The following is a 12,307-nucleotide window of genomic DNA, read 5'->3' as shown; positions in this document are numbered from 1 at the left end:
CAGCCATCGCCTTGACCTGTGGCCAGGTCAAATTTCTGTCGATATGCTTGATTTCGTTGTTAAGGCTGCGCTGCCATGAACCTCTAGGTCTGCCTCTGCTGCGATGTCCTGCTGGGTTCCAAAAGCAGCCCTCGCCTACTTGATCCGTGCACCTATGTCGATCTTGGTGCCACCATCGGCCGCCATTTGGCTACCAAGATATTGGGAGCTTTCAACATTCTCCACTGATTGCCCAGCTACCGTAAAGCAGAAAGGGTTGACCGTGTTTACATCCAACGATTTGGTCTTGTTAACGTTGATGGTAAGACCTGTCATCGAGCTTGCACTGCATATCAGAGCGCCGTTGAGCTAGGAGAGTAACGTCATCAGCCAGTTCGAAGTCATTTAGGTGCTCCATGGTAATGGGTTGCCACAGCAATCCACGATTTGGCTAACGGTCAATCGCACCTACCAGGATCTCGTCGATTACGATGAGGAACAGTAGCGGTGATAGAAGATAGAATACATCCTTGCCTCACTTGCAGCAATGACCAATTGAGCAGTACTCTGTACGAAAATGCCTCGTACTGTGCTTCAATGAGGCCGTTGATTTCTCAGGGACACCCTTGTGCCTGAGGGCTTTCCACATGTTTTCGTGATTAAGACGATCGAACACTTTTTCGTAATATATGATCAGGTAGAGAGACTCTTGGAATTGATTGTTTCGTTACGTTCTCTCAGGCCCAGAAAAAGGAACTCAGTTGATAACTGTAAAAAGGCCTAAAGACGAAGAGGCATTATGCCAAGGAGAAGAAGATGATGAAGAAAATGAATAGACACTAACAATCAAAGATCAACAGATTCCTCAAGTGTCGCACTTCACCCCGACCTCCCTTCATACGGTGTCCGTCCATCCATCGTTCCTGAGCGCTGTTGTATCGTAGCCACGGCGGCATAATTTCGCGAATTTGCAATGTTGGTATTTCTCTTTCTTTGATTCCTTTCCTTCGTCAATTCCATCTCCCGAATTCACCAAGCCAACGTTTGCTTTTGTTGTCTTTTGTTGTTGTATGCATTGCATAGGTAGGTAATCGTCCGTCGACGATCGTCGGATCATTGCTGACCAGAACTAGAGTACCTATGTAGGTATGGTGGGTTGCATCCCAGTTCGGGACATCAACCAACATGCAAATCGTCTCTCACCACGCACACCCACCGAGGAGTCTGGGTGACGAGACGAGTGGCAAAGGAACGAAGAAGGGGCGGCGCAGCCGCCCCCTACTTCAACTAGGTTCCGATTTCACTCGATTGGGTATGGATTTCAATTGTGTCGTCGTCGTCGTCGTCATCATCATCATCATCGCATCGCATCGTCTTGAGAAGGGAATGAACGGGCCACTTGAGACTCACAGCGGTCCGATGCTACTACATACTAGGATGATGGAAGAAGGCGGACGCGGTCCGAGTGCTGCAATTCTGCTTTAATTAGAAACTCGAGAATCTGGTGCCGCGCCGCGCGTACTTGGCGAAGCGATTAGGACGATGGATATGAGAGTTGTTCAAGGAAGGGATTGGGCACAGAGACACAGAGAGGGTCGGTGCCGGATGGTGAAGGGCAGTCTTTTGTTTGTTTTGGCTCAGATTCGGTTGAGGTTTCTTTTTTTTGTCAGAGGAGGGATGTGCATTGTTTGAGTCGTCTGGGAGTTTTTTTTTCTCTTGTTTTTTTGAAGATGGTGAGGGAGTTGGACAACCAGTGGACGCATGTGACCGAAAATCGATTTATGAATGTGATTGAATGAGGATATGATTATTGTTTAAATTTGCTATATTTTTTCATAGTTTTTTATTATGTTCTTCATGATGTTTGTGGCAAAAACCAATACTTGTTCTTGTACCGATTTTTCGAACCCTCTAAGCAGAATACCCTCTTCGAATGAGAGTAATCAGTTTCGTACGTTTTAATTCCGCCCTATGTTGCTTATCCTTTGACAGATACGCGTATTTCGACTACCACTTGTAATCTTCTTCAGTGTGGATAACTGATACTGAGGAAGATTACAGGTGGTAGTCGAAATACGCGTATCTGTCAAAGGATAAGCAACATAGGGCGGAATTAAAAGGTACGAAACTGATTACACTCATTCAATACTTGTACACATTAAAATATATCAGAGTTATATAAGTATATCTGAAGAAGTGTAGATAGGTGGTGGTTCTTATAATCTCTTGAAGTTAACTGGAACTCACCATGTGTGATGGCGCGAGATGGAGTCAGATTGGAATTTCCAGGTGGGTAGTGTCCATCGTATTGACCACTGCTATCAATAAAGTATGTTCGTCTTCCTTTTTTTTGGGTTTCCTCCAGAAATTCCATCTGACGATTCCTCCAAGATTTTCTTCAAGTAATTGCTTTTAGGGATTCCTCCAGGAGTTTCTTCTGTGGATGGGAAACCCCATCTGGGGATCACTCCAAAAACTCCATCTCTAAATTCATCAAGGAAGTCTATCTGGAGATACTCGCAGGAATTTCTGATGTGAATTCGTTCAAGATTTTCCAGAAAGGCTTCTTAGGGGAATCATCAGACCGAAAGAAGGAGTTTGTTGAGGAATCTGGTAATTACTCTAAAACTTCTTTACGGGTAATACTTTAGAAACTTCTTCTTTGGACTATTAACTTTTTCAGTTTATGCTAACGTAAGAACTTCACGACACACACGAGACGCGACATGAGACAAGACATAACACTTATCGTTCTTACAATCGTAGGTTAGAACGATAAGTGTTATGTCTTGTCTCATGTCGCGTCTCGTGTGTGTTCTTCTTTGGATTCCTCCAGAAACTCCATCTAGGGCTTCCAGAAAGAACTCCTGGAGGATTATTGCTGATGGGGCCTCCCGATACAGATTTTAGATCTATTTCAACTATTTACCCAACCAGAAAAATATATCAAGCTTGTAACACATTGTGTAATGATGATATGAAATTTTTCTATAACTTATTTTGTTATAAACTAGATGTTAAAATAACTTAAACTGTAACAAAAATTACACCGGTCTAATCAAAATAATAACCTATTTTGTTATAATCAGAACAAAATCATAACACAATATGATTTAAATTTTAGCTTCAAGAAAACTAGTTTCTGAATGTTCTGAATGTAAAAGAATCAGAACTAAATTACATATTTCACAATGAGTTATTGAACAACATTTATAACATAATATGATACAATTGAGTTATAATATTTTTAAACACCAATGATGTTAAACATGATAATATCACAATGAGTTACACATATCATGGTTTGTTATAATTATGTTATATTTATGTTAGAATCTTCTAGTCGAGGAAATACTTTAAATACTCAACATTTCGGCCGTCTGGAACTTGCCTGGCTAGTTCAACACTGATTCAATTTTCGAAAAACAAACGTTATATTGGCATATCTTACACATGTATGATTTGAATGGTGAAGCGACGACTGCAGCACGTTACCAGTCAGCAACCTTTGTTTGTTGTGGCTGCTGGGTCGCCGAACTCGATGTAGATATGCAATGTTTACGAACAAACCTATTGTTCATCGGCGATGGTTTCGAAGACTGGGAGAAGAAGAGACCTCTATCGGGTCTCTTTCAACTGGTTCCGGAACTTACCTGTCCAGCATCGGCAATAAAGCAAACTTTGCGACGGGACAAACAACCGAACAACGGCTTCGGACGTTGACGCTCTTAGGGTGACGACGCGTACTACTCCATCTTTTCCGAGGTGCACCCATAGTAATCTTCTCGAACGACTATTGGAACGGTGGTAGTTTCTCATCCTCTTGGCTCGATTGTGACGGAAGACTTTCACTTTAATTGGTTGCGACTAGAGCTGTTGGAAGTATTCTCAAACCCAACGGGACCAGATGCGCTTGAACCGCTTCTGTGAGAGCGCAGAACGCGTTAGGTGGTTGTCCGGAACCTTCTGGATCAGGAAAACTAAATTCTCCAGCTAACTTGGCGATACAGTCAGTCATACTAATTCTTCGTCCACCGTAGGAAACAATTACTTGTTGTGTACCAGAACGGTATGAAGCATTCCGCTCGTACACTGCTTGATTGGGAGTGAATTTTCACTGTTCAGTTTTATTATGAAAAGACTGGCCAAAGCATTGAACCTCCGCCTTACGAAAGTAGATTTGGCAAACGTGGCAGATTTGAATACCACATAACATAATTATAACAAACCGTGATATTCTGTTATAAATGCTGTTTAAGACCTCCTTGTAAAATAATGTAGTTTTAATTCTTCGGCATATAATGTTACACAGTTGTATCAAAATATGATTGAAACTAGTTCTCTTCAAGCTAAAGTATCAGGTTTTGTTATAATTGTGATCTTTTTACAACAAAATAGATTATTATTTTGATTAGACCGGTGTACTTTATGTTCCAATTAAGAGTATTTTCATATTATCCTGCATCTAATTGAAAACATAATAAGTTATTGAAACATTGTATAACATCATAACACAATGTGTTATAAACTTGATATAATTTTCTAGTCGAAAAGATATTGCTTCTCGAAGGACAACCTATTTCGCCGAAATTCTCGTCGAATGGACTGTGTCAGGGAAAGCAATTATCAAATCCTCGCAAAGCCCACGAATCTGTCATCTCACCACTGTAGACCGGAACCTAGAACTAGACCTGCAGAAGTTCTGGGAACTGGATGCCATTGCCACATGTTCCAAGCTCACGGCCGAAGAGAATATCTGTAAAGGAGTGTATGCCACTACCCCAACTCGCATATCGTCAGATCGTTTCGTTACCATTCCCCCGCGATTCGCTCGTCACTCTAGGTGAATCTCGATCAATGTCTCAGAATTCACAACCTTGAAAAACAGTGATGAGGCTTACCGACATTAAATGGTCTTCAACTATTTAGCTTTAATAGCCATCAGTTGAAATAAAAACTACTCGCAGAATAAAAAAAAATCAGATGGAGCTCTTGGAGGATTCCCACAAAAAACTGATAGAGGATTTCCAGAAGAAACTCCTGCAAGATTCCTAGAATGTACTGCTGGAGGATTTCCTAGAAGAAACTCTTGAAACAATCCCAGTAGGAAATCATGGAGAAATTCCAACGACGACTCTGAAGAGAATCCAACAGAAACTCTAAGTGAAATCCAGGAACAAAGTCATGGATGCATTCATTGACGGAATCACAGAAGAAACTCCTTCAGGAATCCCAGAAAGAGCTGCTAGAGAAATTATTGGAAAAAATACCAGAAGAAACTTTTTGAAGAATTCCAGAAAGAACTTCTGATGGAATCTCAGCAAAAAAAAACCTAGTAGGAATCCCAGGAAGATATATTTCGGGAATTATAATAATTAACATAGAAAAATCTTATAAATTTACCTTATGAAGTCTTAGGGGAAATTCAGACAGGAATCAAAGAAAAATCTCAAAATAAACTCAAGGTATTTTCCATTGAATTTCTGAGAGAATTTTAGTAAAAACAGCTTGATAGTTTTGAGAATGTATCTCAAAAGGAACTCTTTGAGGATTGTCAAAAATAAAAGTTTTTCAATAGATTGCAAAAAGAAACTTATTAGAATCGATTATATATATTATGAGATATTATGGAATTGCAACAGATACTCCATGAGATATCCCCACAAAAATACTTATATACAAGTTTACGAAATAACCAAGTGGAATTCTTCTAGATGCAATCCTAGAAACAATTTTGGAGGAATTCCAGAAGAAACCCCTCGAGTTACCCTAAAAGAAGGAATCGCACTATATTACCCAGAAGATTCCCATGAAATTTCTCAAAGACATCCCAGAAGAGACTCTCACAGTAGCAATCAGCTAGAAACTCCTGCAGGATTTCGAGAGGAACTCCTAGAAGAATTATCGGATGAAGTTCTGGAGGAATTCCCGGATATATCTGAACAGCGGATTCCAAGCCTAGATGAAATTGACGTGCAGGCTGTCTAGTAGCAAAACCTTTGGATCGCCAAGCTGGAGACGCCAGATTTGATTGTCGGACCGACCGGCAAACCTTTCAGAGCTTTTTTTTCATTGTGCGTGCCACACAATGTACAAATTCTTGAAATGTCACTCGAAGCGACTTTAGGGACAAAACGTCAAGTTCCAAAACAGCGAATGCCAAAACATCGAAATGAGTAATCTTAGCAAATAGTGGTTCTTTGTTCTTTTACAGAAACCTTATTCTTTTGTTTTCTGACGTTTTGTCTTTTTGGCGTTTTCGTATTTCGACATTATGTCACCCAACCTGTCAATGTGACTTTTAAAACAATTTAAACAATTTAAAACAACATTGCAATGTATGTCTCTTGTCTTGACCCATTAGTATTCCCAGTCACTATTGCTTCCAGTTTCATCAATTATCTCAATTTTGATTCCAAAACTAGATATATTGTTTATTACAACTTGTCACACATTATATTATATGATCATAATTGAATAAGACTGAAGCTCTATTTTATAAATAAAGAATCATTGAAAATAGGAAAAAAAAAACATTAAAAATCACCGTCTACGTGACACAATTGCAAAAAAAGACTATTTGTTTATATCAATTTAAATCTTTCTGAAAAATTAAAGTGTTACATAACTATTCATTTATCTTAATAAAGTAATTATTTTTGTTTTGGAATAATTATGAAGGATTAACAACAATTAAACGTCATTAGACTACATTGTCGACATGTGACCTACGACCTACTATTGAATTATTCAAATCCACTCATACCTCGTTCATCACGTCCATCGCATCGCACCACCAGCTCAGCTCAAGTCTCCCGAAGACGAACTCCCATTCCGCTGCAGTCCCGATGGAGACGCATGGTACCGCACGGCCTACTGCTCCGTCCATCCATTCGAAGCGGGCGCTTGCTAGCGAACACCCAAACAAACAACCATCCCACCGCTTGATTTGTCGCTTTGTGCCGTCTGTCGTCGTCGCCGTTCGCTTTGGTTCGCCTGCTTGATGTGGGCACTGGGCAGCCGCTGCTACAACGCACCACGCAATCGATGCAAATCGACCGATGAAATTCGCACACAAGTCCGCAGTTTTGCAAACCGCGCGCGACCGCGCGAGCTGCACTCACCGTGTCGAGGTAGATTCGACCAGAATTTCGCAACCCCTTCTCGCGATGTTGTGTGCAAAAACTGAAATTCGCGATGCTGCTGAGTTCCACACGTTCGTGTGTTTGTGCATGCGAATGCGCGAAAAGAACAGCATAAAATTCGCAATACCCCCCGCTCGCGCAGCGGTAGCCACCGCGTTGCCGTCACCCCCCGCCTATGGCGGGGTTTTTGTGTGTGTCGTGTCGTGACGAGTGAGGGAAACAAGGAAACTTCTGGCAAGAGGTTGGGTTCTTGCATCGAGTGCGCTGGTGTGTTCGGTTGCGAATGTTTCTGTGAGTGCCTCCTCTTGGCAAGGATGGTGAGGGATGGGTTTTCCACTCGCCACATCGCCGCCTTCTTCTACACCCCCCTTCGGGGGGAAGGGGGAAATCGTCGCGTCGAATGATCTTTGTGTGCGAGTCGTGAACTGGTGCGCGACTGTATTGTTGAATGGCGAAGAACAACGCGCTCCGTAGTGTCGTAGTCGTGTGGACGGACTCTGGTAATGTGAGAACTGGTCGGTACGGGAGATGATGGAATAGTGGTCTTCTGGGAAGGAACTTTTTGGGAGTTGAGCGATTTTCGTGCGGGACAGGAACGCGGTGTTGAGGATTTCAGGACTGTGAGTGAGTTGGAGTTTTTTTTTTCGGGATCTGTGGGGTGTCAGTGCCGTGGACGTGGGTCAGGGTCGGGCACATGGGGGTGACGATTGTGGGGTTAGAGTGAGTAGGAGCGTGTGTGAGTTCGACAGGTTTGCAAGCGGAGACGTGAGCTGTCTTGGTGTGGATAGTCTGGTCGAGTGAGCTAAGGAATGAGGAGGAAGTTTTTTGCAGGGTGGTCGCGGAAAAACGAGTCTTGGGTGGGTTCCTTGCAGTGTGTTTGTGTGCTTCGTCGGCGACTCGGCACATACACTGACCTACGAAAGCATCCAGCAGTAGCGGCAGCAGCGATGTATGTGCCGTGTGGAGTGTACAGTTCGGCTAGCAGTAGCCAGTTGTACCGTAGCTGCTGTAGAGTGCTGTAAAGTGTGTTGGAACTCTCTGTGTGTCTCGTGCGTCTGGTTCTGTCCACTCTGACCAAGTCTGAACCGCAGAAGTGGATGGCAGCCGCGAAGACCCGGTGCGAAACGACATACACGCGCTGCCGACGACTGGTTACCGTCAGGACTACAGGTTCAAGACCGTTCTAGTCCTAGACATTTTTTTTATCGCTTCCAACCCATCAAAGCAACCAAACTTCCTCGCGCCCTAGAATCCTAGGGGACCTCGCAGCAGCATAAAAAAAACATAACAAATCCTGCGGATTCAGGATCCGCGCAATCCGATCCCTCCGCCTCCGTGGGTCGAGAGTGTCAGTGTTCAAGAAGTCGGCCGTAGACACCGATACGGGTCGCGCCGCAGTGAATGTTAGCAAGTAAGGAAAATAAAGAGTGTGACGTAGCGCGACCGCCATTACACACCGCGCCTCGCCGACTTGGATCAGTTTTTTTTTTTCGGGCGATTTGATTTCTGGTTTGAATTGGGACTCTGTCTCTGTAGTTCGCGCGGGTGAGCAACAAAACGCGGCGAGTGAGTGAGTGAGTGAGATTTGGACAGACAAAGGTGATCGAACCTTACGCGAAAGGTGGTGAATCCCTCCCTCCCCCATCACCCAAGTTTCTCGCAACACTGCCGGCGATTCAGCGACTAATAAGTTAGTGTTCGAATTCACCGGAAGCGTGGCAGTAAAGGGCCATTTCGGATCAGAGTGCAATGATTTAGAAGCAAAGCGATACGACCCGTCAGTGAGTGTTTTCCGTATTCTTCGGGCAGTGCAGTTTTCCACGGTCGAGCGTCTGCCAAAACCATGAATCAAAAGTGAGCCGACTGAGATTCAGTTTGTGATATTCGCGAGAGATAGAGTGAAAGCGTGCGGGCAGGCAGTGGAGAAGTTTTAAGCATAGTGTGTGAGCTGTTGGGTGGAATTGGAGCAGCTAACTGTACATTCGCGAAACTATCCGTTGACGAGTACGTCGACAGCAATAGCCAGAACATCCAGCAAGGCGAACGTCGCTGCGGTTACATAAAGATTCGCACATCTCCCGCAACAAGGTACTTTATCTAGCATTTACCTCCCCATACAGGTTTGTCAATTTTGGATCTCTGTTACCAAGGGGAACCCGTGTCGGGCCGAGACTTTCGTCTGCCTCTAGCTATGTGTGAGTGCAACCCTCCCATGCAATCTAATTGGATTAGCCCGACCCGGTCCGTGACTTTAACTTTAACCCCCAGAAGCTCATCCGGGAGCCACTGTTTCCGCATCGATTGCAGTTCCCGGGTTCCTTCCCGGCAGCAGCAACATTCCTTGCACCGAACCAGACCGCAAATTGTCCACCATTTTGTTTTTTCCTCGCACTCTGCGGCTGCCGTCGTCGCCGTATTGATACTTGCTCTTTCTCGCAGTTCCTCGAAGTTCCTTCGGCAGCGCGGCCACCCCTCGCGCACGCCGGCAATCGAATCAACCGTGAAAAGTGCAACCGGAGCCGATCGTCGCCGTCGTAGCCTTCGTCATCGCCTTCTGCGATCCACCGAGGAGAACTACTGCCTCTTTGCGTGTGTATGGCTGGCGATGACCGACCCGAGCTCGTTCCGGCTAGAACGAGACAACCATTCATTGCTGCTGCTGCAGTTCGCCGTCCGTCGTCGTGGAATGCGAAAAAAGTGCATTAATACATACACTGCACTTATACACCATCATCATCCCGTAGCGCGGCGCGGCAGCGCGACGAGACCGCCGCGCCGTCTTGGTCTTGCTCTTGGCTTCCTCTTCCCATATCCCATCGCTCTTTCATACATGTATTTCCCATTTTGCAAACCGGCGGCCGAAGAAGCTTCTCCACGAAAGCCGCGAAAAACACGTGTTTCCGTCGTTCGGTCCGGTCTGGCCCGGACGGAAGATGCGCGGCCTTCCGACTCAACCTCCCACACGTCCATACTTCAACCTTCATCCCATGAGTGAGTCCTTGATCTTGATCGGGGCCGAAGGCCCGAAATGCATTCCTAAAACGAGAGAAAAAAAGTAAATCAGAATCCACGAGAACAAGCTCACAAGAAGAGGTAAAATTGCTACCTTTGTGGTGGCGGCTCGTGTGCATCGCCGGCCGCGACTGCAGCGATTCAATGAGGTGGTCGGGACAGTGCGCCCCCTCTAAGAAATGACTCGGTTTAGAAATACGTAACACGCCAACTAATTAAATGGTTTGAGTGCTGCATACATCACGGCGTTTACTCGACGTTCTTAGCTATCGCTCGGAGGAATCAAAAGACATTTGAAGGGTTCCAATTTTCTGCGCTGTGGCAAGGAGACATTTGAGCGGATCGTTTTACTCCAACAACGCACTGATTTCATCATCCCAAATTCCAGGAATTCGTTTCCTCCAACATCATTTCCCAATTCGTCCGCCGGGAATCAGCTGGGATGAACCTGTTCGCTACCGGCCCTTTTAAATCGCAGCATCCACCAGTCCAGTCCAGTCCAGCCCAATCCAGTCCATTCACATGGTTAGGGTAGAACGCGGCGAATTTCAGAACACACAAAAAAACGCGACAGGATGCGAAACTAGTTTCGCGGGGTCGTCGCGTCCACCAAGGGCCACACAATAAGGGCTGGTGCGTCCGTCCCCTTGCTCGCTCACACGACAAGGGTGTCGCATCGTCGCGGTCACCTACAGGAGGGTTGCGTTGTTGTCGAACGGCGCGAGGACTCTCTGACTCGGATTGATGTGATGATACCTACTCACTACTAGGTACGTGTGTTTGTAATCAAACAACGCAACGTCCGCGCGTTGCTGCTGCTGAAAACAAAACTTTCCAAGCTTTCCGCGAGTCGAGGCGGGCGCGCGCGCGAGGCCAACCATAAGGTGATAAGAGTACCTACATACGACGCTATCAGTTCTACTTCTCCTGCTTCTCGGATTGCACTTGGGCGTGTGTGCACGCTGTGTGTGATTAGCGGCGAGGGCCATCGCGGTGCAACGCGATATCATATTGCATTGCCAGCGGTCGTAGGGCATTGCAGGGAAGAGTGGGAGCATTCTCAGGTTAATAAGGGACCTAAAATGATAGGAAAGTTCGTTTGAGGATGTTTTTTCAACTAGTTTTATAAATGTTTAAGAAGAAGTTTACAGTATTAGAGCTCAACTTTGGCAGCCTTTGGTTTTTGCATTGATACTTAGTTATCTTCGCAGACGTTTCGTTCCTCGGACTACAAATAGTCGATACACATGAATCTAGTTTATAGAAGTATTATAAAAGTTGAAATACTTGATATCAAACGTTTTTGTTGTACAGAAGTTGATGAAACTGCTAATAAGCTAAGGGGCTGTCCATAAACCACGTGGTCATTTTTTTGGGACTTTTCTAAACCCCCCCCCCGCGTGGTCATTTGTCCATACAATTTTTTTTATTTTTCCATACAAAATGGTCATTGGCCGAAACCCCCCCCCCCTCATGACCACGTGGTTTATGGACAGCCCCTAATTGCTGCTTGAAAAACTGCTATTAAGGTGCTTTCGTTGCTGGGAAATATTATTTATAGAATTGTAGTGACAAGTGTTAAAAATCATCACCACATTGGATTTGATGTTCACTTTAATTTATACAAAGGATCTTCATATAGTTTTAAAACACAAGTTTGAGTAGTTTAAACCTAAATAAAATTTCATTTAGTTAGTTATTTGATCTAAAATCAAATAGCAGGTATGAAGCAATAAAATCTCTAAAAATATTGTCGCAAATTTGATTGGATGAGTCGATATCTAAACATTAAAAACAAGATTTTCCGAATTTGGAAAGATGTTCTTAAGGCATTAACCTTCTTAGTATCACGCGCCTCCATCTTTTACCATTGTAAGGAACGAGGAAATAATGGAGCCCTCTGGTATTTCATTCAAATTTCAATGCGAAAAATGCCAGCCGACATTTTGCCTCAAAAATAACCCGAAACTGGTTCATTATATCCAAAGGTGTAAAACTGAATTGTCCAGCTGTCTGACTGATCATTGTATTTGCTTCAAGACTGCCCAACGAATATCTGTTTGTAAACCATGTGGACACTTTAAAGAGAAGAGGAGTTTTGAGAAAAGTCAACTCAAACAGGTTTTTTAATAGCAAGAGCAATTCAGTTTTCGTGAATTTCCATAAATTTT

General features: G+C 44.2%; 1 protein-coding gene and 1 long non-coding RNA gene across 4 annotated transcripts in view; one reads left to right on the top strand and one right to left on the bottom strand.

Moving 5' to 3' along the window:
- The window catches only part of LOC109621271 (heterogeneous nuclear ribonucleoprotein R), a 107,159-nt gene that overhangs the window by 24,197 nt on the left and 70,655 nt on the right, over positions 1–12,307 (top strand). Inside the window, exon 1 of one of the 2 annotated variants that reach the window (XM_062843373.1) lies at positions 7,847–9,212. The exons of the other annotated variant lie outside the window; for it this stretch is intronic. The gene's annotated coding sequence lies outside the window, so the exon portion shown is untranslated. Of the gene's footprint in view, positions 1–7,846; positions 9,213–12,307 lie in introns of those variants that run through there. 2 annotated transcript variants of the gene reach the window in all.
- The window catches only part of LOC134284481 (uncharacterized), a 31,390-nt gene continuing 28,301 nt past the window's right edge, over positions 9,219–12,307 (bottom strand). For both annotated transcript variants that reach the window (XR_009995796.1, XR_009995797.1), the window contains exon 3: positions 9,219–11,213. This is a non-coding gene — a long non-coding RNA (uncharacterized LOC134284481). The remainder of the gene's footprint in view (positions 11,214–12,307) is intronic.

Source organism: Aedes albopictus, unplaced genomic scaffold (assembly GCF_035046485.1).
Source record: "Aedes albopictus strain Foshan unplaced genomic scaffold, AalbF5 HiC_scaffold_18, whole genome shotgun sequence".
NCBI classification, from domain to species: Eukaryota; Metazoa; Arthropoda; class Insecta; order Diptera; family Culicidae; genus Aedes; species Aedes albopictus.
The sequence above is the reverse complement of the archived record's forward strand: the minus strand, read 5'-3'. Positions and strand labels throughout refer to the sequence as shown.